Source organism: Leptodactylus fuscus, chromosome 6, assembly GCF_031893055.1.
Source record: "Leptodactylus fuscus isolate aLepFus1 chromosome 6, aLepFus1.hap2, whole genome shotgun sequence".
NCBI lineage: Eukaryota > Metazoa > Chordata > Amphibia > Anura > Leptodactylidae > Leptodactylus > Leptodactylus fuscus.
Window position 1 is genome coordinate 75,399,765 of NC_134270.1, and position 26,544 is coordinate 75,426,308.

At 44.7% G+C, this 26,544-nt stretch overlaps 1 long non-coding RNA gene across 1 annotated transcript in view; it reads left to right on the plus strand.

Annotated features, from left to right (window-relative positions):
* Positions 1 to 643: 643 nt before the first annotated feature.
* Positions 644 to 26,544, plus strand: part of LOC142210868 (uncharacterized) — an 892,280-nt gene continuing 866,379 nt past the window's right edge. Inside the window, exon 1 of the long non-coding RNA XR_012717004.1 lies at positions 644 to 859. This is a non-coding gene — a long non-coding RNA (uncharacterized LOC142210868). The remainder of the gene's footprint in view (positions 860 to 26,544) is intronic.

Sequence of the window (26,544 nt, forward strand, 5' to 3'; positions counted from 1 at the left end):
TTTGTATTCATCTATTTTCTAAGGAACTCAGTTCCATCAATATTTACTCAATGCATCATAATTACGGTTATTTGCAGCATGTTCTATTCATATTCAATTGTGCTTAATATTTCATGATATTTAATTACACCTTCATGGTAGAGTTCACAAATCTGTAATATGCAGTAGGTAACATCCCGTATGTTCTAACCTCATATTATAATCTACCTGATTTTACAGCCCAGTAAAGCACACACCGATCAAATGGACCCAAGTCTACCTGTCTGCTGAGATCACTTGTGTAAATGTGCTCTCGTGTTCTGCATATCTGAGGCTGGTGTAGTTGCTAAGCAGACTCAATTAGATTACGGTGAGTAAGAAAGTGACAAAAACCCTGTGTGACAGAATGAGGTAGCAGGGCTTGCCAGAGGATGAGGCAGAGCTGTCCTTTTTGCCCTGTCCTCCAGCCTCAGTGTTTTGTCATCTAGCTAAGATGCCATTTTGAACATCAGATGTGCAAATGGCTCTGCTTGTTTTGCATAGTTATTGAGCTGCAGATATTGCCGCCTATAATATACAAGGGGATTGTACTATTGTGAGAAAAGAACCACAGATGTTTCAAGTATCCCAGTATATGTTTATAATTTATTATTGTTTATTTATATAGCACCATTAATTCCATGGTGCTGTACATTTGAGGGTTTACATATGGTACACAAAATATACAAACAAATACAATACTAACAATGACCGACTGGCACAGTGGGATAGAGGGCCCTGCCTGCGAGGGCTTACAATCTATGAGGGAAGGGGGATAGAGACAGAAGGTGAGGGGAGAGGCTGTTCAGATGGCGGTGTGGTGACAGTAGTGTTATTGGGGGTTGTAGGCCTTCCTGAATAGGTGAGTCTTCAGGGTCGTCTTGAAGCTTGTGATTGTGGGGGTCCATCTTATGTGTTTTGGTAAGGAGTTCCAGAGTATGAAGGGATGTACGGAAGAAATCTTGGAGATGGTTGTGTGAAGAGTAGAGATGAATGAACAGTAAAATGTCCGAGGTTCGATATTCGTTTCGAGTAGCCCCTCAATATTCGACTACTTGAATCGAATATTGAACCCTATTATAGTCTATGGGGGGAAAATGCTCGTTTCAGGGGTAGGCAACGTTCGATCAAATCATACTTACCAAGTCCACGAGTGAGGGTCGGGCTGGATCCTCTGTGCAGTCTTCTCCTTGCAGCGTCCCCGCAGCGTCTTTCGGCTCTTCATTCACTCTGCCAGGCATCAGGCCTGGGCAGAGCTGACTGCGCATGCCCGCACTACAAGCGGACATGCGCAGTCGGCTCTGCCCAGGCCCGATGCCTGGCAGAGTGAATGAAGAGCCGGAACAGCCGGAAGACGCCGCGGGGAAGCTGCAAGGAGAAAACTTCTAAAGGTAGGAGAAGAACCAGCATTAATTGGCCGACTGTATAGCATTCGGCCAATCAATGCTGGTTCTGCATCGAACTTTTACATTCGAACAGCGAGTGGTACTCGATCGAGTACGAGTATTTTGAATACCGTAGTATTAGATCGAATACCTACTCGATCGAGTACTACTCGCTCATCTCTAGTGAAAAGCAGATAAGAGCAGAGCGGAGTAGGAGATCTTTGGAGGATCTGAGGTTACGTGTGGGCAGGTAGCGGGAGATTAGGTCGGAGATATATGGAGGGGACAGGTTGTGGATGGCTTTGTATGTTATCATTAGTAACTTGAACTCAATTCCCTGGGCAATGGGTAGCCAGTGAAATGATTGGCAGAGGGGATCGGCCGATGAACGGGGAAGAGGTGTATTAAGCGAGCAACAGAGTTTAATCTGGACCCCTTCCTTCCACAGGAATTTTTTTATTTTTGTTTTTGACTCCCCACCTTCCAAACCCCATAACTTTTTATTTTTCCGTTCACAGAGTCAAATGAGGGCTCTAATCTTTGTGCGACATGTTGTACTTTGTAATGGTACCATTTATTATTCTGAATGACGTGCTGGGAAGCTGGAAAAAAATTCAGAATGGGGTTGAATTGGAGAAAACTGCCTTTATGCGACTTTCTTACGGTGTTCAAATATGCATCCAAAATGACATATCATCTTTACTCTATGGGTCAGTACAAATATCAAATTTATAAAGTCTTATTTGTTTCAACCCCTTAAAAAGAATCCAAAACTTTGCAAAAAAAAAAATTTCTCGGAGTTACTAAAATTCTGACACCCATAACTTTTTTATGTTTCTGTGTACAGGGATGCAAAAGGCGTATTTTTTTTGCGGGGCCAGGTGTACTTTTTACATTTTGGGAATGTCTGATTGCTTTTTATTCAAATTTGTATGAAAGGCAAAACAGCGAAAAAATAGCATTTTGGCTTTTTAATCTTTTTTTTTTTTTCATGTGTGGCATTTACGATATGGGAAAATATTTGTATAAGTTTTTAGACCGGGTATTTTCAGACACAGGGATACCTAATGTGTATGTGTTTCACAGGATTTTAAATTTTTAGATATGTTCTAGGGAAAGTGGGGTGATTTGAATTTGAAATTTCCTTTCATATTTTTTCTCATAGCAACTGAACACTGGCCCTGGATTCCTGTTTGGGGTGCTTGGTGATCTACACGAAAATGGCAACGCTCCAGCACCTCCACAAAAATGGCCGATCATAGCATTATTGCCAGATATTTACTGTATAATACAGCAGAGACCAGGTGGACATATTTAACCTCTTCCTAACATCCGCTGTACTAGTACAACAGATGCCAGGTGTTTAAAGATGGTGGCTGCTCGGTAGCTGGCCACCCTAGCCTCCGGGTGTCTGCTGTTTTATACAGAAGACCCCCGACGCTAATGTCCACGATTGGTGCTCGCACTGATCGCTGGCATTAACCCCTCTGGCGCCTCGGTCAAGGCTGACTGAGGCTCCATTTTACTGGCAGCGCCAGGGATCGCCAGCACCCAGAGCAAGCTTCAGGGTCAGTGTCCCATTTCCTAGACAACTAGGAGCCTTGTGAAGGCTCCCAGGCTTATCTGTAATTTATTTCTATTGCAGGCTACTCTATGTAGCCTGCAATAGAAATGCTGGTATTTTGCAATGCATTAGCAAAATACTGGCATTTGCAATGCAAAGCCCAGATACTCCATGTCCACTGCATTACCAATGTCCAGTCTTGAACTGACCTCTTCATAGAAGCTGATCAGATTATTCTGACAGGACCGATTCCTCATAAACCCATGCTGATTGGGTGTTATAAGATTATTTACATTGAGATACTCCAGGATAGCATCTCTGAGGATGCCCTCAAATATCTTACCCACCACAGAAGTCAAACTTACTGGATTATAGTTTCCAGGTCATTACTCAATCCTTAAATATTAGGTATAAGGGTCTATCTATCACTGAGCTTAATTCCTTCAGAACTCGGGGGTGTATGCTCCCTGGACCTGGTGATTTCTCTATTTAAGGAATTAAAATGTAAATAAAACCATATAGATTTGGTATCCCTGGAATTGTACTGACACATAGAATACAAATGACATGTCATTTTGGTTGCAGAGTGAATGCTATAAAAATGAAGCCCGTAAGAAAGTCGTACAAATGCACTTTTTCTTCAAATCCACCCCATTCTGATTTTTTTTCCAGCTTCCTAGTACATTGTACAGAATAATTAATGGTAACATCATGAAGAAAAATTTGTCCCGCAAACATTAAGACCTCATATGGTTCTGAGAGCGGAAAAATAAAGCAGTTATGAAGTTTGGAAGGGGGAAGTCAAAAACGAAAATTGAAAAATGCCCGGGACGGGGTTAAATACCCGACATCTGCTGTAATAGTATGGTGGATGTTGGGAAGGGGTTAAGGGCCAAGGTCGCCATAAACAGTAGGGACCCCATTTTTTTCACGCTTGGTCTCTCACAAGCCATAACCTTTCTTCTTTTCTTTTGATTGAGTTGAATGATGGCATGTTTGTTGCAGGGTGAATTGTGTTTTGGGGGGGTTTTTAATGGCACCTTTAAAGGGAACTTCTCAGTAAGTTTTCTGTTGCCAAAAAGGCAAGTTATAAGTTTCAAAACTATAGATCAGCATATGAAATTTTCCTCAACTAAACAAGAAAGAATCATTTTTCACCAATAAAATATTTTGCTAAGTTACTTTAAGCTCTAATGTTGTGTCGTATTGTATTGCATATTTATTGTTTTAATTAATGTATGGTAACTAGAGATGAGCGAGTAGTAATCGATCAAATACCTCGCTCCCATAGGAATGCGTGTAAGTGGCCGAACACCAAGGGGTTAAGCGCATGAAATATTCACTGCGTTTAACCCCCCGGCGTTCGGCTGCCTACACGTATTCCTATGGGAGCGATTTATTCGATCAAATACTACTCGCTCATCTCTAATGGATAACCAATAGAGATGAGCGAATAGTATTCGAAACTCTAGTTCTGAATACCTTGCTCCCATAGGAATGAATGGAAGCGGATGAACACCAAGGGGTTAAGCACCGACCGCTTCCATTCATTGCTACGGAGTGAGGTATTCGAAACTAGAGTTTTGAATACTATTCGCTCATCTCTAGTAACCAATCAATGCATATATAGCAACGCTAATCCAAATAAGGGTGGCACTTTAGGGTTCATTCACACGGAGGAAAACGGTGAGGAATTTGGTGTGGAATTTGGCCATCAAAAATGGAAAAACAGAACGGAACGGATACAAAAGTGATGCAAAACAGACAATAAAACAATTACTTTTTATTGGACATTAGATCCATCAAGAACGTCACTGTCATATGCAACAGACCTTACTGTGGCCACCACCTTCAGGCTTCCTGTAAATGAGATCACCGATTTAAGCTGAAATATAAGATATGAGACGGCTAATTGATGCAGTATCACTTATTTCTGAATAACTGATCTGGTTCTGACATCACAATGTGATTTTAAACAAAATTTTATTTACAAAGATATCAATGGAAAAATTGACATGTACAGGTATACTATAAAAACTGAAATCTCTGATATCACATTCAGACATGATGATGTGATATGTGCATTATGCAGACCTCTTTGCAATGAGCACTAGGTAAGGTACCGGTGGTGTGTTATTTATGAATGGTAGCGTAAACTGTGCTATGTCACAATCCTAGAAGAATAAGAGAAAGAACATCATGTTATTTTATTGTTATGGCACAGTAACCAAGATAACACAAAAGATTTGTACATAATTCAGCTTCCTGGCGCTTTGCTCTAAAGGACATTAGAAAGTGACTATGTAGACACTGGCCATGTACTTATGGTGATACAAACACTACATGGAGATAGTACACGTAGTACTATCATAGCTCATGGTTTTCACTAGACTGAAGACTGAATTAAGGGTAGTAAATGTATACGAGAAAAAATTTAGTTCCCACCCCCATTGCTATTCTGGAACTGAAAACTCACTTGATCTTCTCATATCTAAAAACACTCCACTGCTCTATGGACAGACAAGCCAGTGACTTCAGTGGAGAGAGCTACCAGTATGAATGACTACTTCTATATCTTCTTGACTGGACATGATTAGAGAATAGCTTTAGAATTACTCCTATTTTCCTGAGAGGTGAGATCTCACAGATAAGCAGTCAGACTCCGATTGGCCCACAGGTGAATCCCCTGGTGGGCCCCTAAGCCTGGTGGGCCCCCAGCTGACCATGGCAAGACACTCATTGTACTTCATACACTCATCATACAGCATCTAAATCAGACTATGTGTCAGTATAATATACTGGGTAGATAATTTAGGAAACTACCCAGTTTATTTTTATATAATGTAGATACACTGGGCAGCTGAGATTACATCTAAGTGCAGAGTCAGACCTTCCAGTGTCCTTCCTCCTTGGGCCCCATCTTCTCAATCGCACTGTAGACACCCCAGACACCGTCTTGCAGCCTACTGTTGCTGCTGTGTGGGCGCATAGAGCTAAGAGAGTCCTAGTTCAAGATAAATGATAGACAGAAGACCACTGACGGGACTCCAAGACAGAAACAATCAGAGGGAATAAGTTATTGCTGAAAATTAAAATTTATTTTGGTGACATTTTTAGGGATTTTCCGGTAATATTTGCATGTATATGTATAGTGGTCCCCTAGAATTAATGTTCTAGGCTCCCCAGTCCAGCAATGTAAGCAGTGCATCCATTATTCACATACTTAGTGACTACAAGTTCTACAAGGACTACATCTATATTATTAGAAACTGAGAGGGAATCGGCATTGGGTATCACTGTTAGGCTCTTTGAACCGATCTGTAAATTACCAGTATGATATTAATTTCTACTGAGGAGGTTTCATTCATAGGTGATTTTATAATACGTCAACCCCTGGCAGCTCCCGTGTTGATGAAGTGTGACATGTAGGAGTTTCTTCATTTAGTGGCGGAGTGTTATAATAAACCTGCTGCAGCTGTATTTAGCTTATATCACCTCCCACATGAAGTGCTGATGTGACGATAAATGGGAAACAGTGGCTGATTTTGAGCAGCTGTAGTGACTTGGATCTTTGTGAATTCATAAAACCACATGCTGGGAATATGTTTTAGTCTAGATCTTGACATTCAGTATAAGAAACACATAATATAATTTGAACAATGGCCCCAAACACCCACGTAAAGCATGCTCAACACTACAAGTTTATTAGCTAGGGATCATGTGACCAGTCTGTGTGTATGATTATACCCAGTGTGTTCTACGAGAGTATCAGTATCAAAGGGTACGGTAAGGTTTTATTTGTTAATGTCTCAGATTATGAAACGCAGGATGTCTATACTTCATCCTCAAAGACTGTTTCTACCTAAGTTATACTTAACCCTAACCTTCTCTAGGCAAGCGTGCAGAAAAACTTATCTAATAGGGTTATGTAGTGTATGAGGTTGAAGCACCACATTGCAAAAACACAGCATTATCGCCGTGGCAAAGTGATCGGGATTCTGGCTAATACCATTCACACAATGAAGATAAAGAAAATCCGCAGCGCAAAAGTTGCATTTTAAAAAATAACAGTATATCAATAGTACCTGTGGAAACAGGGCCGGCTCCAGGTTTTTATGGGCCCTTGGGCGACAGAGCCTCAGTGGGCTCCCTTGTAAAGGAGGCAGGGGAGTCGAGACACTGTGCGTTACAGATGAAGCAAGTGACGTCACCAACGTCATACCTCCCAACTTTTAAAGAATAGAAAGAGGGGAAAAATGTGCGGCGCGCTCTGCGCGCAGCGGCAAATTTGGCTCCACCCACTCATTCATTTATCATGTGCTCCCACAGAGTATAATCCTCCTACAGTCACCCGTAAATGATATGCCCCCCCTCCATCTCTCATATATATGTTCATATATATATGTTTCATATACACCTTTCCTCTGCCCCCAGTTTCATGTCCCCCCTCCACCTCTGTCCCCAGTTTCATCACATTCTCCCCCTTCATCTGCCCACAGTTTCACGTCCCCCGTCTCTGCCCCAGTGTCATGCTGTTCCACCCCCCCATCTGCCCCAGTGTCATGCCGTTCCCCCCCTCCCCTTCATTTGCCCCCCCAGTTTCATTGGGCCCCCTCCATCTCTGTCCCCAGTTTCATGCCGTTCTCTCCCCACCCCCTTCATCTTCCCCAGTGTCATGCCGTTCCCTCCCCTTCATTTGCCCCCCAGTTTCATGGGCCCCCTTCATTATGTTCTACCTTAACATAATACAAAACAAACACTTACACTCACACTCACCTTCCATCGTTCCCCCGACGCTCCTCTCTCCGCTCTCTCACTCCAGTCACATAGCGATTAAAGCAGGAACTGTGAGCGCAGCTCCTGCTTTAAAGCTGCGGACCGGCGTGCATGTGTAAGCGCGATGTGATTACGTCATCGCGCCTACACACGCAAGCCGGGCCGCGACTTTAAAGCAGGAGCTGCGCTCACAGTTCCTGCTTTAATCGTCTATGTATTCAGCTCATCGGCGTCCGTCGGACGCCGATGTGCTGAAATCGGGACAGGCAAGTGATGGGGCGGGCAAGTGCCGGGGGGCCCCCAGAGGCTCTGTGGGCCCTGGCACTTGCCCGACTATGCCGTGCGCTGACGCCGGCCCTGTGTGGAAATGATAAATTCTTCCAATAGTATGTTATAATATTTAGGAGAATAGAAAGAGAAGGATAAGGGCTCGTTCACATGGGGCAAGATTCTGACGTGGATTCAGCGCCAAAATTCGCCCCCTCATAATAGAGGTCTATGCAGACTGCTAGCTTACTTTTTTTCCGTGAGCAGTATGTTGATGTTCATGATAAAAAGAAGCGAGCTGCCCTTTCTTCAGTCAGATTCTGCGGCAGATTCAGCTGCGCCGTTCGCCTTGTGGCAGCACCCTCCGGACTAGGTCCATTCATTTGGACCTACTCTGGAGCGGGAAGCCGCAACTGTCGAAAGCCGAGACAGTCGCGGCAGGCACATTTTGGCCCTATCTGACGTGGCTTCCCCATGTCAGAATCAGGACTAAAATGCGCCATTCCGTGCCCCGTGTGAACTAGCCCTAACTGCATTGCCCACAGCAGGTAGATACAGTACAGTCTCTAGCTGCCCATGTGATGCTGTTCTGATGCATTGATAGTAGAGCAAAGGGAAAGGCAAATATAAAAGTCATGATGGAATCTCATCAGGAACTCAGAAGAAACTAAATTGCAGCGAGATGAGTTTAGTACACAAGAAAGAAGCCTGGAGTGTGACAGACAATGAGGTGATGGCTGCATGGATGGAAAAAAGTTTTTGCTGGAGTACTTCTTTAAACACATCCATAGGCTCCCACTCTACTGAAGGAGGCCTAAAAAGTATTTGTAAATGTATATGTTGAAAATACAATTTTATTAAGTATGGAATAACATGGAAGACCTTTAATGGAAACAGTGGGAAGAGAAAAAAGAGATAATGTCACTCTCATACAGATGTGACTGGTGGATGACCGTGTTTTTAATAAGGGGATGCATGGAATTAGAAAAAGGGATCATCTTCTTTTGGAGAAACGTTTCCGCTTTTATCCAAAGGTAGCACGTTGTATGGCAGATCATCCCAAATCATGTAAATAGGGATGAGGTGCAGTACCAGTCTCAGCCTATGGATAATAGTGGTGCAGTTTCTTGAAGAGAAGCAGATCCCTTTTTCTAATCTCACACAACTTCTTAAATGAAAAAAAGAATGACTGTACACTGAAATACAAGCAAAGAGCAGGCACATTTCTATTATACTGAAGGCTGTCAGTTAAGATGAATGAAATACGCAATAAATTCAGTTATATTGTGCAGTAAAGAAGAAATGAAGCCGTCATTTTCCAAACAAACCAAAGAAAAGCAAAATGCATGAAACCACATAGTAAATGTATTAAATCAGTTGCTATTCTTGCAGCTCTAATGTCTAATGCTCTGAAGAACTCCATTTAATAAATGGTCTTCATACAGGTCGAAATGCCCTTGTTTTCAGTGTGTGTTCCTGGCAATATATCTGTGACTACAATAACCCTTCACTTCAGTATAATGTACCCTTGTCATTCTGAACTTCACAAGACTAAGGCAGCTTAGAAATGAATGGTGGCAACCAAGATCCATGGTTGAAACAAGGCCTGGGCTAGCAATCCATAGACTGGATTTGGGATCCAAAATGGACTGTTTGGCTTTACACTTCTTAACCTGCTCTATAAATTGGGTAATATGTAAACCATTAGGCTACGATATTAGTTGACAGTGCTATAATTATACCATATAGACATCTACAGTATATATAGTATGTACTGTATGTCATTCATTATGGACATTAATTACAAATCACATATTACTGAGTCCTGTACTGTATCTCATACATCTAAAGAATTTCCATATTTTCTTGCTATTTCATTTCATTCTTAGTACCGTAAATGTTTATAGTAGTTCATGATTTTTTTCTATAACCAAGTTCTAAACCCCTGAGTAAAGAAATTTAAAGTTGTTGTCCTGCCATAATAAGGTATTTCATATTCACGGGATAGGTAATATGTTCCTGATTATTGAGGATTCCAGCACTGGGCCCCCTACTATTCACAATGATAGGTGTTTTATTTTCTCATATTGAACAGAGAAAAGGTTATATGTGTGCACCACTGCTAAATTCAACCTCTATACATTCATTGGAGACAGCAGTAAAGTGCTTGATTTAGTTCAGTGTTGTACAAGCCAACCATCTAATTTGTATTGGAGTCTCCTGACTCTCCCCATTTGATGAAGTGTAATATATGGAGAGACTCTGCTCTAGTTAATAGAGTAGATCCCTCTCTATACTATTCATGTGCCTAACAATGCACATAGAAAGCAATGGCGCAACTAGGAATGGCTGGGCAAACATTTGACATGGCCCCCCCCAGATCCCAACCGACCCAACTACTCCCTCGCGCGGGCGCGCACAAACTGCATTCCTGCACACACTATTATGGCTCATAGTGGCCCCTATACAGACTATTATGCCCCATAGAGACCCCTGCACACAGTATTATGCCCCATAGTGGCCCTTGTGAACAATTATTATATTCTGGGGTCTGAAAAGATAATTGGAGACCCAGGGGAGGATACAAACATAAAAAAAAACACTGTTACTTACCTCTCCTGGGCTACGGCACACTCCCTGCTGATGTCGGCCATCTTCAATGATGGACGAGACATCACGTGAGCTGGGCCTGCGTTGTGACGTATTATGACACAAGCCTGGACCACATGACGTCTGGGACGTCACCAAATAGGCCCGAAGTCTTCCGGAGCCTAGGAGAGGAAAGTAACAGAGTTTTTTTATGTTTCCTCACCTCCACCGGGCATCCAATCATTATATTCAGGAGTCTGAAAAGACCCCAGAGTATAATGATATCAGTTTTTGTGGGGTTCGCGGGCCCGAAGTCTTACATACCGATCCCCTCTCCTAATCACAGTCACCTCTGCAGAAGGGGAAGTGCAGGTGGCCATGAGCAGGAGTGAGGATCGGTAAATAAATATGTCCCGTTACTCCAGCCGGTAACAGTTTATTAAAAAAAATAAACAATCAGGGGCCCACAGAGCCCACTAATGTCCCGGTCCCTGTGGCAGCCGCTACTGCGGCTACCCCGTTAGTTACGCCCCTGATAGAAAGTAGATGTCTTCATGATAAAACCCATTCAAGACACCTATAGAGTAAGTAGGTGCATTCTAGGCTTACAACAAATTTAAAAAAGCAGTTTGTCAGGGATCATCTTGGATTTGTAAGTAGGGTTGAGCGATCGGGATCGGAAAAGATCGCATCCTGATCGGCGATCGAGTAAATTTCATGATCAGGATCAGGTTCCGATCCCGCCTAAACTCAACTTACCTGCACAGATCCACTGCCGCTGCCGCTCTCTGTTCTTTTCGTTCCTCTTCTCTCTCTAGGGAGGCGGGGGCACGCACGGCTGTTGGATTTTTTTTTTTTTTTAATCACTACACAGCGTGGAGTCCAAAAATTAAAGCGTTCAATTTTTGGACTCCATGCTGTGTAGTGAATAGGATCGTTTTTAAAATCAGATCTTTGATCATTAAAAAAAATCCCATTGACTTGTATTAGGATCAGAATTGGGATCGGGAACGGGTTTGAATGGAAAATGATCGGGAATTTTAAAAACGATCCTGAAATCTCAAGATCGGCTCACCCCTATTTGTAACATAAAACATCCCATAGTATTCAGTAAAATTTCTATAGCGCAATATCTTTAATAAACAAAACCACAAGAATACTACATTACAAAGGCCAGCTGTGGCTGTAGTGGACTGACAATGCCCTTGCATTATATGGGGGCCATTTATTGTTTTGTTCTCATCACAGCATTACAATTACAATTATAGTTACCCCGTACTCACATGACTGATTTTTTACCCCTGAATTTCAGTCCAATTTTAATGGTGGGCCCTAAACACTTCACTCTGACACTAGCGAAGAATATAACAGTTATGTCTCTGGCATGGAGGGCATTTGCTTCCTTGGTGTGTACTTGGTTGCTTCCTTGTTACATTGGATGTCACTAATTCACACCTCAGTAGAATATCACCCACAATGTGGGAAATGTAATACCATGACACTCGCCTTCCCATTGTAGCATGATGACTCTGCCAACCCAATGCCAGACATGGCAATTGTTTCTGCCATGTTGGAATGAAAAGTGACATGTTAGCTCATAAGTCATGACATAAAAACATTGTTAAACATATATCATATGAGACCCATTCATCAAAACTGTGTAGTCAAAAAAATAGATTTGGTTCCCAAAGTAACGAATTACAGAACAACGTTCAATGCCCCAGCATCTGAGAGACCGCTCAGTAGCTCATTTGTTTTTCCCTGTGCATATGTATATACTGTATATATGTTCTCTTTACTTTACAGGCTGTCTGGATAGGAGGTCATGATCCCCTGTGGTACAACCAAGACATTGTTGCTGGCAATTGGGTAAGGTGCAGACAGTACAGTAGGCCCAGAAAGAGCCTCACGGTGCTGAAGTGCCACAAGTGCAATAAGAATGGGCGAATATCTTTGAAATATTTGAATGAATTTGGGTGCACAAAATACCAAAATGCTCAGGGTGACAGCAGCTATCATTATGTATGTCAGTGGGCTTTTCAGACCTGGTGACAGGACTTCTTTAAGAAGAGCTGTGCAGAGGATGCTTTGGAGCAAATTGATACCAATTATCCTGCTGACAGGCTCCTTTTAATGGATTTGTCCCTATAAGGGGGTGTTTGACCTCAAGGACTGGGTAAAAGAGGAACACGGCTGACGAGAGTATGGCCTAGAAGGAGAAGAGTAGGGCTTTGAAGAATACTGTTCAAGATAGGAGTGATATTCACCTGGTCTCTGGTGAGAAGAAAACTGACAGTTGAGACCTGTATGAAGTAACACAGTTCTGTGGCTCCCATATATATATATATATATATATATATATATATATATATATATATATATATGTGAATAGGACCCTATATATTTATGACCTCCCTAACCATATATGACCCCTTTTTTATGGCATCTCCACAATATAAGACTCCCTTTTTATGACCCCCCCCCACAGTATTTTACCCCCATTATTATGGCCCCCCAACAGTATATGATTCCTTATATGTCTCCCCTTCACAGTATATGACTCCCTGTTTTGGTCCCCACACAGTGTTATGTTTGCGCAATAAACAGGGGTGGGGGTGGAGGATCTTATTTAATTAGCCGCTGCTTATTGTATTATTGCAATAGATAGACAATAATTTTTACTCACCCATCAACGTTCGTGTCCAGGCCGGTCTCCAATATTAACTCCAGTGCTTGCTATAGAAGGCTGGAAGTAGCGTCCTGGTATTCTGCAGTGTAAGTGTGGCAGCGCCTAGAGGTGGCTGTGGAAACCAGCCTGGACAAGCATATGCATTGGAGAGTGAAAATGATCTGTCGCTACCTATTGCAAAAATGCAATACATTGTTGCTGATTACAAGAAGCATACCGCCCCCACCCCTGTTTGTTCCATGAGGTGCCATCTGAGACCATCACTGCAGGACACCTTATTGAAGATGTGCCCCTGTCCCCAGTGCACCCCAAGCGAATAGCGAAGCTAGCCAGTGCCCCCACGCAAATAGTATTATTCCTAGTGGCTCCAGACAAGTAGTAGTGTTCCTGAGTAGCCCCCAGGCAAATAGTAAAGTTCTGCAATAGCCCCATGGAAGTAGTAAAGCTCCACAGTGGCAAATAGTAATGTTTTGTGCTGTAGTTGTGACATATTGAGAACAAACAAACCTGTAACACTTAACCATCCTCACTCCCTGCAGCGCTCCTGCTCTTCTCTGCAGATCGATGCATCAGGTCTGACCAAACATCACTAGTAATTGCTCAATCTAATAGTGAACCTTCGTTTTTTTTAAAGGCGTAGTTCACACTGCTGCTACTGTCCGCCCAAGGGTGTCCGCTGTAAACCCCGGGAAAACCGGACGGCTTGCGAGTGGTTTTTGAGCCTCTCCGCCTGGTGTCCGTTTTTTTTCTGCAGACACAAAATCCTACATTGAGGACTTTGAGCAGTGGCAGTGTGAATGTTGCTTTATTCCTGAAAAAAAATTCAGGGTTCTACAAACATCCTAAATGCTGTTTTGGATATTTTGAAGGCCACAGGTTGTGGTGATTTATGGGGGGTTTCTATATTCCTTTCAGAATTGTTGGTTTTGGAGGGTTTTTGAAACTACGGAAAATGGCTGTAAGACTTGTAAGCCATCTAACATCCTAAAAACATGAAAGGCTATCATCCATAGGATAGTCCATCCATATTACATCTCAGGGGAGGATACAACAACATTGTAGTGGCTGGTTTAGGTACTGCAGCGCTGTCCCATAGACGTCAATGGAATATAATATTGATGGCCTATTCTAAGGATGGAGCATCAATATGTTCACAGGGGGGGCGTACGGGTGGATTTTGGCCATATTCTGACGTGGGAAGCCGCATCAGAATATGCCCAAAATCCACCTGCCGTGACTTCCGATGGTAGGCTACTATATTTATTAAGTCTACTTGTAGAGACAACTTTTACCATCGGTTTATTCAACAAGATAAAAGCTAAATTGCTCTTGGTACTCAAACCTCATTTCATACAGTACTGGCAGTTTGCTGTGGGGTTAATACTAAGGGTTGTAGGGTGATGGGTCACGACTAGAGATGAGCGAACAGTGTTCTATCGAACACATGTTCGATCGGATATCAGGGTGTTCGCCATGTTCGAATCGAATCGAACACCACGTGGTAAAGTGCGCCAAAATTCGATTCCCCTCCCACCTTCCCTGGCGCCTTTTTTGCACCAATAACAGCGCAGGGGAGGTGGGACAGGAACTACGACACTGGGGGCATTGAAAAAAATTGGAAAAAGTCATTGGCTGCCGAAATCAGGTGACCTCCATTTTAGACGAATAGTGGATTTCAAATCCGGGTCATATGAGAATGTGAACTTTGTGACTATGAGACAGGGATAGCTGTACAGGCAGGGATAGCTAGGGATAACCTTTATTTAGGGGGGAATGTTATTAAAAATAACTTTTTGGGGCTCTATCGGGTGTGTAATTGTGATTTTTGTGAGATAAACTTTTTCCCATAGGGATGCATTGGCCAGCGCTGATTGGCCGAATTCCGTACTCTGGCCAATCAGTGCTGGCCAATGCATTCTATTAGCTTGATGAAGCAGAGTGTGCACAAGGGTTCAAGCGCACCCTCGGCTCTGATGTAGCAGAGCCGAGGCTGCACAAGGGTTCAAGCGCACCCTCGGCTCTGATGTAGGAGAGCCGAGGGTGCACTTGAACCCTTGTGCACCCTCAGCTCTGCTACATCAGAGCCGAGGGTGCGCTTGAACCCTTGTGCACACTCTGCTTCATCAAGCTAATAGAATGCATTGGCCAGCGCTGATTGGCCAATGTATTCTATTAGCCTGATGAAGTAGAGCTGAATGTGTGTGCTAAGCACACACATTCAGCTCTACTTCATCGGGCTAATAGAATGCATTGGCCAGCGCTGATTGGCCAGAGTACGGAACTCGACCAATCAGCGCTGGCTCTGCTGGAGGAGGCGGAGTCTAAGATCGCTCCACACCAGTCTCCATTCAGGTCCGACCTTAGACTCCGCCTCCTCCGGCAGAGCCAGCGCTGATTGGCCGAAGGCTGGCCAATGCATTCCTATGCGAATGCAGAGACTTAGCAGTGCTGAGTCAGTTTTGCTCAACTACACATCTGATGCACACTCGGCACTGCTACATCAGATGTAGCAATCTGATGTAGCAGAGCCGAGGGTGCACTAGAACCCCTGTGCAAACTCAGTTCACGCTAATAGAATGCATTGGCCAGCGCTGATTGGCCAATGCATTCTATTAGCCCGATGAAGTAGAGCTGAATGTGTGTGCTAAGCACACACATTCAGCACTGCTTCATCAAGCCAATACAATGCATTAGCCAGTGCTGATTGGCCAGAGTACGGAATTCGGCCAATCAGCGCTGGCTCTGCTGGAGGAGGCGGAGTCTAAGGTCGGACCTGAATGGAGACTGGTGTGGAGCGATCTTAGACTCCGCCTCCTCCAGCAGAGCCAGCGCTGATTGGTCGAGTTCCGTACTCTGGCCAATCAGCGCTGGCCAATGCATTCTATTAGCCCGATGAAGTAGAGCTGAATGTGTGTGCTTAGCACACACATTCAGCTCTACTTCATCAGGCTAATAGAATACATTGGCCAATCAGCGCTGGCCAATGCATTCTATTAGCTTGATGAAGCAGAGTGTGCACAAGGGTTCAAGCGCACCCTCGGCTCTGATGTAGCAGAGCTGAGGGTGCACAAGGGTTCAAGTGCACCCTCGGCTCTCCTACATCAGAGCCGAGGGTGCGCTTGAACCCTTGTGCACACTCTGCTTCATCAAGCTAATAGAATGCATTGGCCAGCACTGATTGGCCAGAGTACGGAATTCGGCCAATCAGCGCTGGCCAATGCATTCTATTAGCCCGATGAAGTAGAGCTGAATGTGTGTGCTAAGCACACACATTCAGCACTGCTTCATCACGCCAATACAATGCATTAGCCAGTGCTGATTGGCCAGAGTACGGAATTCGGCCAATCAGCGCTGGCTCTGCTGGAGGAGGCGGAGTCTAAGATCGCTCCACACCAGTCTCCATTCAGGTCCGACCTTAGACTCCGCCTCCTCCAGCAGAGCCAGCGCTGATTGGTCGAGTTCCGTACTCTGGCCAATCAGCGCTGGCCAATGCATTCTATTAGCCCGATGAAGTAGAGCTGAATGTGTGTGCTTAGCACACACATTCAGCTCTACTTCATCGGGCTAATAGAATGCATTGGCCAGCGCTGATTGGCCGAATTCCGTACTCTGGCCAATCAGCACTGGCTAATGCATTGTATTGGCTTGATGAAGCAGTGCTGAATGTGTGTGCTTAGCACACACATTCAGCTCTACTTCATCGGGCTAATAGAATGCATTGGCCAATCAGCGCTGGCCAATGCATTCTATTAGCGTGAACTGAGTTTGCACAGGGGTTCTAGTGCACCCTCGGCTCTGCTACATCAGATTGCTACATCTGATGTAGCAGTGCCGAGTGTGCATCAGATGTGTAGTTGAGCAAAACTGACTCAGCACTGCTAAGTCTGCATTCGCATAGGAATGCATTGGCCAGCCTTCGGCCAATCAGCGCTGGCTCTGCCGGAGGAGGCGGAGTCTAAGGTCGGACCTGAATGGAGACTGGTGTGGAGCGACCTTAGACTCCGCCTCCTCCAGCAGAGCCAGCGCTGATTGGCCGAATTCCGTACTCTGGCCAATCAGCACTGGCTAATGCATTGTATTGGCTTGATGAAGCAGTGCTGAATGTGTGTGCTTAGCACACACATTCAGCTCTACTTCATCGGGCTAATAGAATGCATTGGCCAGCGCTGATTGGCCGAATTCCGTACTCTGGCCAATCAGCACTGGCTAATGCATTGTATTGGCTTGATGAAGCAGTGCTGAATGTGTGTGCTTAGCACACACATTCAGCTCTACTTCATCGGGCTAATAGAATGCATTGGCCAATCAGCGCTGGCCAATGCATTCTATTAGCGTGAACTGAGTTTGCACAGGGGTTCTAGTGCACCCTCGGCTCTGCTACATCAGATTGCTACATCTGATGTAGCAGTGCCGAGTGTGCATCAGATGTGTAGTTGAGCAAAACTGACTCAGCACTGCTAAGTCTGCATTCGCATAGGAATGCATTGGCCAGCCTTCGGCCAATCAGCGCTGGCTCTGCCGGAGGAGGCGGAGTCTAAGGTCGGACCTGAATGGAGACTGGTGTGGAGCGACCTTAGACTCCGCCTCCTCCAGCAGAGCCAGCGCTGATTGGCCGAATTCCGTACTCTGGCCAATCAGCACTGGCTAATGCATTGTATTGGCTTGATGAAGCAGTGCTGAATGTGTGTGCTTAGCACACACATTCAGCTCTACTTCATCGGGCTAATAGAATGCATTGGCCAGCGCTGATTGGCCGAATTCCGTACTCTGGCCAATCAGCACTGGCTAATGCATTGTATTGGCTTGATGAAGCAGTGCTGAATGTGTGTGCTTAGCACACACATTCAGCTCTACTTCATCGGGCTAATAGAATGCATTGGCCAATCAGCGCTGGCCAATGCATTCTATTAGCGTGAACTGAGTTTGCACAGGGGTTCTAGTGCACCCTCGGCTCTGCTACATCAGATTGCTACATCTGATGTAGCAGTGCCGAGTGTGCATCAGATGTGTAGTTGAGCAAAACTGACTCAGCACTGCTAAGTCTGCATTCGCATAGGAATGCATTGGCCAGCCTTCGGCCAATCAGCGCTGGCTCTGCCGGAGGAGGCGGAGTCTAAGGTCGGACCTGAATGGAGACTGGTGTGGAGCGACCTTAGACTCCGCCTCCTCCAGCAGAGCCAGCGCTGATTGGCCGAATTCCGTACTCTGGCCAATCAGCACTGGCTAATGCATTGTATTGGCTTGATGAAGCAGTGCTGAATGTGTGTGCTTAGCACACACATTCAGCTCTACTTCATCGGGCTAATAGAATGCATTGGCCAGCGCTGATTGGCCGAATTCCGTACTCTGGCCAATCAGCACTGGCTAATGCATTGTATTGGCTTGATGAAGCAGTGCTGAATGTGTGTGCTTAGCACACACATTCAGCTCTACTTCATCGGGCTAATAGAATGCATTGGCCAATCAGCGCTGGCCAATGCATTCTATTAGCGTGAACTGAGTTTGCACAGGGGTTCTAGTGCACCCTCGGCTCTGCTACATCAGATTGCTACATCTGATGTAGCAGTGCCGAGTGTGCATCAGATGTGTAGTTGAGCAAAACTGACTCAGCACTGCTAAGTCTGCATTCGCATAGGAATGCATTGGCCAGCCTTCGGCCAATCAGCGCTGGCTCTGCCGGAGGAGGCGGAGTCTAAGGTCGGACCTGAATGGAGACTGGTGTGGAGCGACCTTAGACTCCGCCTCCTCCAGCAGAGCCAGCGCTGATTGGCCGAATTCCGTACTCTGGCCAATCAGCACTGGCTAATGCATTGTATTGGCTTGATGAAGCAGTGCTGAATGTGTGTGCTTAGCACACACATTCAGCTCTACTTCATCGGGCTAATAGAATGCATTGGCCAGCGCTGATTGGCCGAATTCCGTACTCTGGCCAATCAGCACTGGCTAATGCATTGTATTGGCTTGATGAAGCAGTGCTGAATGTGTGTGCTTAGCACACACATTCAGCTCTACTTCATCGGGCTAATAGAATGCATTGGCCAATCAGCGCTGGCCAATGCATTCTATTAGCGTGAACTGAGTTTGCACAGGGGTTCTAGTGCACCCTCGGCTCTGCTACATCAGATTGCTACATCTGATGTAGCAGTGCCGAGTGTGCATCAGATGTGTAGTTGAGCAAAACTGACTCAGCACTGCTAAGTCTGCATTCGCATAGGAATGCATTGGCCAGCCTTCGGCCAATCAGCGCTGGCTCTGCCGGAGGAGGCGGAGTCTAAGGTCGGACCTGAATGGAGACTGGTGTGGAGCTATCTTAGACTCCGCCTCCTCCAGCAGAGCCAGCGCTGATTGGTCGAGTTCCGTACTCTGGCCAATCAGCACTGGCCAATGCATTTCTATGGGGAAAAGTTAGCTTGCGAAAATCGCAAACTGACAGGGATTTCCATGAAATAAAGTGACTTTTATGCCCCCAGACATGCTTCCCCTGCTGTCCCAGTGTCATTCCAGGGTGTTGGTATCATTTCCTGGGGTGTCATAGTGGACTTGGTGACCCTCCAGACACGAATTTGGGTTTCCCCCTTAACGAGTTTATGTTCCCCATAGACTATAATGGGGTTCGAAACCCATTCGAACACTCGAACAGTGAGCGGCTGTTCGAATCGAATTTCGAACCTCGAACATTTTAGTGTTCGCTCATCTCTAGTCACGACCTAGGTCCAGATGACTTACAGGCAATCGGTATCAAACTCTGGACAATGTAGCTGCATTCTTTCTGTGGTGCTGTGTGGTCCGAGTGTGGTCCACGTATGGTCCGAGTGGTGTATGTGCTTCAGTGAACCTATTAAGAGGACATCCTGTATGGATAACACTTGGACCCTCAACTCCTGGAGCTCCTCAAAGAAGATGGCAGTGACTTCTGTAGCATGTAGGAACAGACAGCACATGTTTTTTGATGCTTGTTGGGCTCTATGCTACAAGCGGTGGCATTGATTATAGTATAAAGCACTTGTGCTGCATACATGCATGCATCACGCTTGTGGTGGCCATACTGCGAACAGTATGGGGTCTATCAAGGGCTGGAGATCATGTGCTGTTTGGTCTGTTACATGAATCCTTTCTTTCTTTTTCATCGAGCTTCAAGAGTTGGTAATCTAGGTCTTAGCCACACCAGATCTCCAATTGAGGGTTTCACTTTAGTAACTACACTGTTTAGATTATACATCATGGTGGAAATGTAGCAGCATTGACTGCCTCCGATACCGGTCTCCAGAAACCTTCCCGATGTGAAGGTGGATGCTTGGGCTCGCATTGAGGCTGCATCCTTCACTCTTGGATTTACAGCAAACTATTGGTGTTGTTTGGGAGGATGTCAGTGTGCTAAGAGTTATCCTTTTTTTGCAATTGTGGTAAAATGCACATACCAAAAATGTGAAGGTAATATGTTTTCATGTAGTAGAGCATTTTTCTTGGTCGTTTGTCGTTTTTCACAACATTTCAAATTTCCTGTAAAATGACATGAACTTAATTTCTGTTCTGGATTTCTGCTTGCTTCAGGATTGAAGAACATGTGACATGGACACCCTGCTGTACCTTAATCTCATGTGTCAACTGGAAAGATTTATTACGTCTATGAAATGTTTCAGAATGTTTCAAATGTTTTGTTGTAAAGGGTTTCCCATGAACATACAGTGGCTTACAAAATTACTCATACCCCTTGAACTTTTTCACATTTTGTCACCTTAAACCACAAACTTAAATGTAGCAGATAATTGTGAAGTGGAATGAAAATGATACATAGTTTTTAAAATTTTAGTCAATTAAAAATGTGAAACTTGCGACATGCAAAAGTATTCAGCCTCCTGTACTCCGATACCCCTAAATAAATCCAGTGCAATCAATTACCTTCAGAAGTCACTTAATTAGTTAATAGAGTCCAGCTGTGTGTAATTTAGTCTCAATATAAATACACCTGTTCTGTGAAGTCCTCAGTAGTTTGTTAGATACCACTAGTGAACAAACAGCATCATGAAGACCAAGGAATTCACCAGACAGGTTAGAGGTATAGTTGTGAAGATGTTTAAAGCAGGGTTAGGATCTAAAAACATATCTCAAGCTTTGAGAATCCCAAGGAGTACTGTTCAATCCATCATCCAAAAATGGAAAAAATATTCTACAACTGCAAGTCTACCAAGACATGGCCGTCCACCTAAACTAAGAGATTGAGCAAGGAGAGTACTGGTGAGGGAAGCAGCCAAAAGGTCCATGGTCACTCTGGAGGAACTGCAGAAATCTACAATTCAGGTGGGAGAATCTGTCTACAGGACAACTATAAGCCGTGCTCTCCACAAACCTGGCCTTTGTGTTTTATGGAAAATTGGTGACAAAAAACATTGTTGAAAGAAAGACATTTGCACCAGCCCTACACACCAGCAGGGTCAGGGAAGCTGGTCAGAGTTTATGGGAACATGGATGGAGCTAAATATAGGGCAATCCTGGAAGAAAACCTGTTGGAGGCCACAAAAGACTTGAGACTGTGAAGAGATTCAACTTCAAGCCAGGGCTACAGTGGAATGGTTTAGATTATAGCATATTCATGTGTTAGAATGGCCCTGTCAAAGTCCAAACCTAAATCCCTTTGTGGCAAGACATGAAAATTGATGCGCACAGACGCTCTCCATCCATTCTGGATGAGTTTGAGCTATTTTGCAAAGAAGAATGGGCAAAAATCTCAGTTTGTAGATGTACAAAGCTGGTAGAGACTTGCAGCTGTAATTGCAGAGAAAGGTGGCTCTATAACGTATTGATATAAGAGGGCTAAATACTTTTCACACTTTTCAGATTTTTATTGGGTTAAAATTTTGAAAATTAATGAAATACATTTAATTTTGTGGTTGTAAGGTGACAAAATGGGAAAAAGTTCAAGGGGTATAAATACTTTTGCAAGAAACTTCAACTACATACAATTTCTGCATAGTTCAATATTTTTGAACCATATTGGTAGTGACAGTCTGTTTTTTGATTTGCCAATAAATACAAGGACTTTTAATGGTCTGGGACTTGTCAAACCCAGTTGTGGCTTCCTCATATCAGGAAGGGACACAGCACAGGAAGGTAACCCAACTACAGTAAGTAAATCATGGCTGGTTTTCTGACAGACCATAGAAAGTTCTTGGATTCATGGTCAAGACTCAATTTTTTTTTTATTTTTTGTATAATATAATATTGCACATTTATGTATATTATTTCTTGATTTGCTCAAATGTCACCATAAAAAATAAAGTGATATTTCCCATGGTCTTGTAATGGTTGTCTCCAAGTGGTAAGACCTTTAATTTTTTCAGATTTTTAGCCTGCAAATAAGGGCGATATTTCTTCTTCTTACTACAGGCCTGCAAATTGCCAGCAATGTTAAGAGCCAGTATTTTGTAGTCACTGCAAAAGGATCATTGTCAGTCATAGACAAGATCCACACCTAAATGTGACTGGGAACAATAGCATCATGCAGTGCAGAAACTGTGACTGAGCTAAGTGGGGAGATGTAGATGTAGTAGAGCTGTGGTGGGGGAGAATAAGGAGGTAGTAGAGCTATGTGAGGTGGTTTGCCAACCACCGTTTTAGGGGGCGTTCACACTACCGTCAGTGTCGGACATGTAGTGTCCGCTCCTAGTGTCCGCTCAAAATCTGTCACGGACACTAGGAGCGGACACTAGATGTGTCCGTGACACCTGTCATTCACTTGAATGGGCATCGGGTGCGTTCTTTTGCACTCCGTGCCCGTCCTTCCCTGTCCGCAAGAGAAGATGTCCGACTTCTCAAGCGGACAGAAAAACCCTGCATGCACCCGATGCCCATTCAAGTGAATGACAGGTGTCACGGACACATCTAGTGTCCGCTCCTAGTGTCCGTGACAGATTTTGAGCGGACACTAGGAGCGGACACTACATGTCGGACACCGACGGTAGTGTGAACGCTCCCTTAGAGTTTTACAAGGTTTTCTGATTTCTGTCATTTACCAGTTGGGTTTCATATGCTGCTGGCCTCTGTATAGGACTATGCCAACAGCTCCAACAACTGAGTTGTTACTCCATATTTTACAGTCCTTTACATTGTGGAAAAAACTTAGCAGCATGTTAATTTTCTATCGCCTTTAGAAATGTAAAAGTAAACATTTTGCTACAAAGGTCTTGTTCATTGTTAATTGATTTCACATGGTTCTATGCATATGATATAAACCCATCCTAACATGAAATCTCGACAACATACAGGATGAATAACATAACTTTATGGTATTTTAGCCACTCAATGTTAAACTGGGCTATATGGCCCAGAAGCCATGGTCACACAATATTAATGTACATTTTGTGAAAGACATATACAATAAGGATTAGAAGGAGAATGCAAAGCATGAAGTCTTAATCTGTACCAACCACTCAGGGTGGCAGTTGTTTTGGCAATTGCTTCGTCTGGGGGATGACAATCCAAGGTAATGGTCACCAAAATCACCACTCATTTCACCCTAGACAACAGTAAATTACCCAAGCTGTATGTGTTAGGAGTATTTTGTGTCGTGGGTATTGGTGCACACCTTCTGACTTGCTCGCACGCACTGTTGGTAGGCAGCTTGATTTCCTGGTTCATTAGTCTGTCCTCCCATTTGCACCTGGGAGGAGTGGTCTCTACTCTGTATTTAAACCCATGCCTCCCATGGTTCTGTGCTGAGTGTCGCTTTTACAGAGCTAGGCCTTAGCAGGAGGAGTAGGTGGTTATCTTGGATAGAGGAAGTTCCGTGGTTGGTTTTTGGGAGGTTTTGGGTGAACAAGTTGGTTTGTGTGTTTTCCCTTCTGTGTTCACCAATCCTCCCTCCGTGTATAATTGACTGTGTGAGTGAATTGCCTTATCCTTTGATTTCTACTCAGTTTCCCTGTGTTTGTTTCCTAGTGTACGGTTCCTTCCCATATTGGTTTGGGGAATTCTTTCCTACATGTTTCCTGTGTGCTGCTTGTGTTGTTAGTCAGCGCACACCCTTGTCAGTCCCTGTCAGTAGCAGCTTCACTTGTTCGTTAGGGGTGACCCCCTTTAGTCTCCAGTCCCTAGAGATCTTATAGGGCATTCCTTCTCCCACTTCCCTCTAGGCCTACGGTGTCAGTGAGAGAGGAGCTGTCGGGGTCAGGTTTAGCCTGAGAACAGCCGACCTACACCCGTGAGGCAGGGACCGGGTTAGCTAGTGGGAGTAGTGCAGGGCGAGATTCCCTACTGCTATCCCTTAGCCCCGTTGCAGCTACCTGGACTGACATAACAGTACACTCAGCCGGTAAAAAAAAAAAAAAAAAAAAGGAAAGGTTCGTTTGCATTATGACGGACCTGAAACAGTTGTACCAGGCGGTGCAGCAGATCTCCACTGAGATGGAGGGGATCAAGCTACGAATGGATGCCATCCAAGCTTCTGGCGTATCTCAAGTACAGCAGTTGGCTCAACACACAGCCTCTCAGGTGGAGGGCATACAGAGGCAGGTGAGTAGCGCCCCTGTGGGTCGGCCTCTGGAGCCAAAGGTCAGCTTACCTGAACCCTTCCGAGGTAAGAGGTCAGATTTTTTCCGATTTCAAAAGGACTGTCTTTTGTATTTCCGGCTACGGCCGTTTTCCTCCGGTTCTGAGGTACAGAGAGTTGGGATTATTATTACTTTATTGAGAGATGATCCCCTCATCTGGGCACATTCGTTACCAGCCGACTCAGCTTGCTTACTAACTGTAGAGGCGTTTTTCTCCACAATGGGGTTACTGTATGACGACCCAGACAGGGTACGCACGGCTGAGTATAACCTACGACGTGTGGTGCAAGGGGATCACGCTATAGAGAAATATTGCACAGAGTTTCGTAGGTGGGCAGCAGAAGTACACTGGAATGACCCCGCTCTACTTAGTCAGTTTGAGACAGGGCTCTCGGACCAGGTTAAAGACCATCTAGTTTCTCACCCTGTTCCGGGAGATCTAGATGAGGCCATGCAGCTGGCAATTAGAGTTGGACGGCGCCTCCGGGAGCGTGGAGACAAGAGTCCTGGGGGGGTTAGCCCTCCTCAATTCTCTGTTTTTGGAGAGGACCCGGGGGACCAACCCATGCAGATTGGGGCCACTGTGCGAAGTGCTAGATCCAAGAGTGAAGGGTCCCGCACAGTACGCTGTTTTGTGTGTGGAGGAATGGGACATTTAGCAAGGGTGTGCCCCTCCAGAGAATGGTTCGCCAAGGAGGGTAATAACCCCAGGTCTATTGAGAGTAAGGGAAGAAAACCTACTAAGGAGGGAGGTGTGCATATTTCCTGTACTCAGACTGCCGGGTTGACCCTTGATGGATGGGTAAATGGGCAGAAGTGCCGGATTTTGGTTGATTGTGGTTCGGCAGTCAACCTTATTGACTCAGAGTTTTGCGAGCAACTAAGGGTGAGTCCTTTGGTCTTGAAGTCTCAGATACCGGTGTGGGCTATTGATAAGACCCCTCTACAGCAATCTGTCATCTCCAAACAGGTGGAGGGTCTGGAGTTTATTGTGGGTGGCCACAGGGAAGAGATTGACTTGTTCTTGTTGTCTAAATTACCAGCACAAGTAGTGTTGGGGTGGCCCTGGCTGAAGCAGCATAACCCTATTATCAACTGGGAGACCGAGACAGTAGTTTCTTGGGGGCATGGGTGTAATGGTCGATGTCTGCCCATATCCGTGATGTCTTTGTCTATAGACAATTTGCCTCAAGAAATATGTGAGTTCAGGGAGGTCTTTGAGGAAAGGGCAGCCAAGACATTACCACCACATCGCACCTATGATTGCTCGATTAAATTTATACCTAATGCAGTGTTACCCAAGACAAGGTTGTACAATCTCACTATTCCGGAGAGGGAGGCGCTCAAAGAGTATATTGAGGGGAGTCTAGAGGTGGGGCATATTCGCCCATCTAAGTCCCCAGTAGCAGTGGGGTTTTTCTTTGTAAAGAAGAAAGATGGAGGGTTGCGCCCTTGTTTGGATTTTAGGGAGATTAATAAAATCACGGTGCGGAATCCCTATCCCATCCCGTTGATCTCGGATCTTTTCAGCCAGATTACGGGAGCTCGCTGGTTTAGTAAAATAGATTTACGTGGGGCGTATAACTTGCTGAGAATCAAGAAGGGGGATGAGTGGAAAACAGCGTTTAACACACCCCTAGGACACTTTGAGAATCTGGTGATGCCTTTCGGTCTAACCAATGCGCCCGCGTTTTTTCAGAATTTTATTAA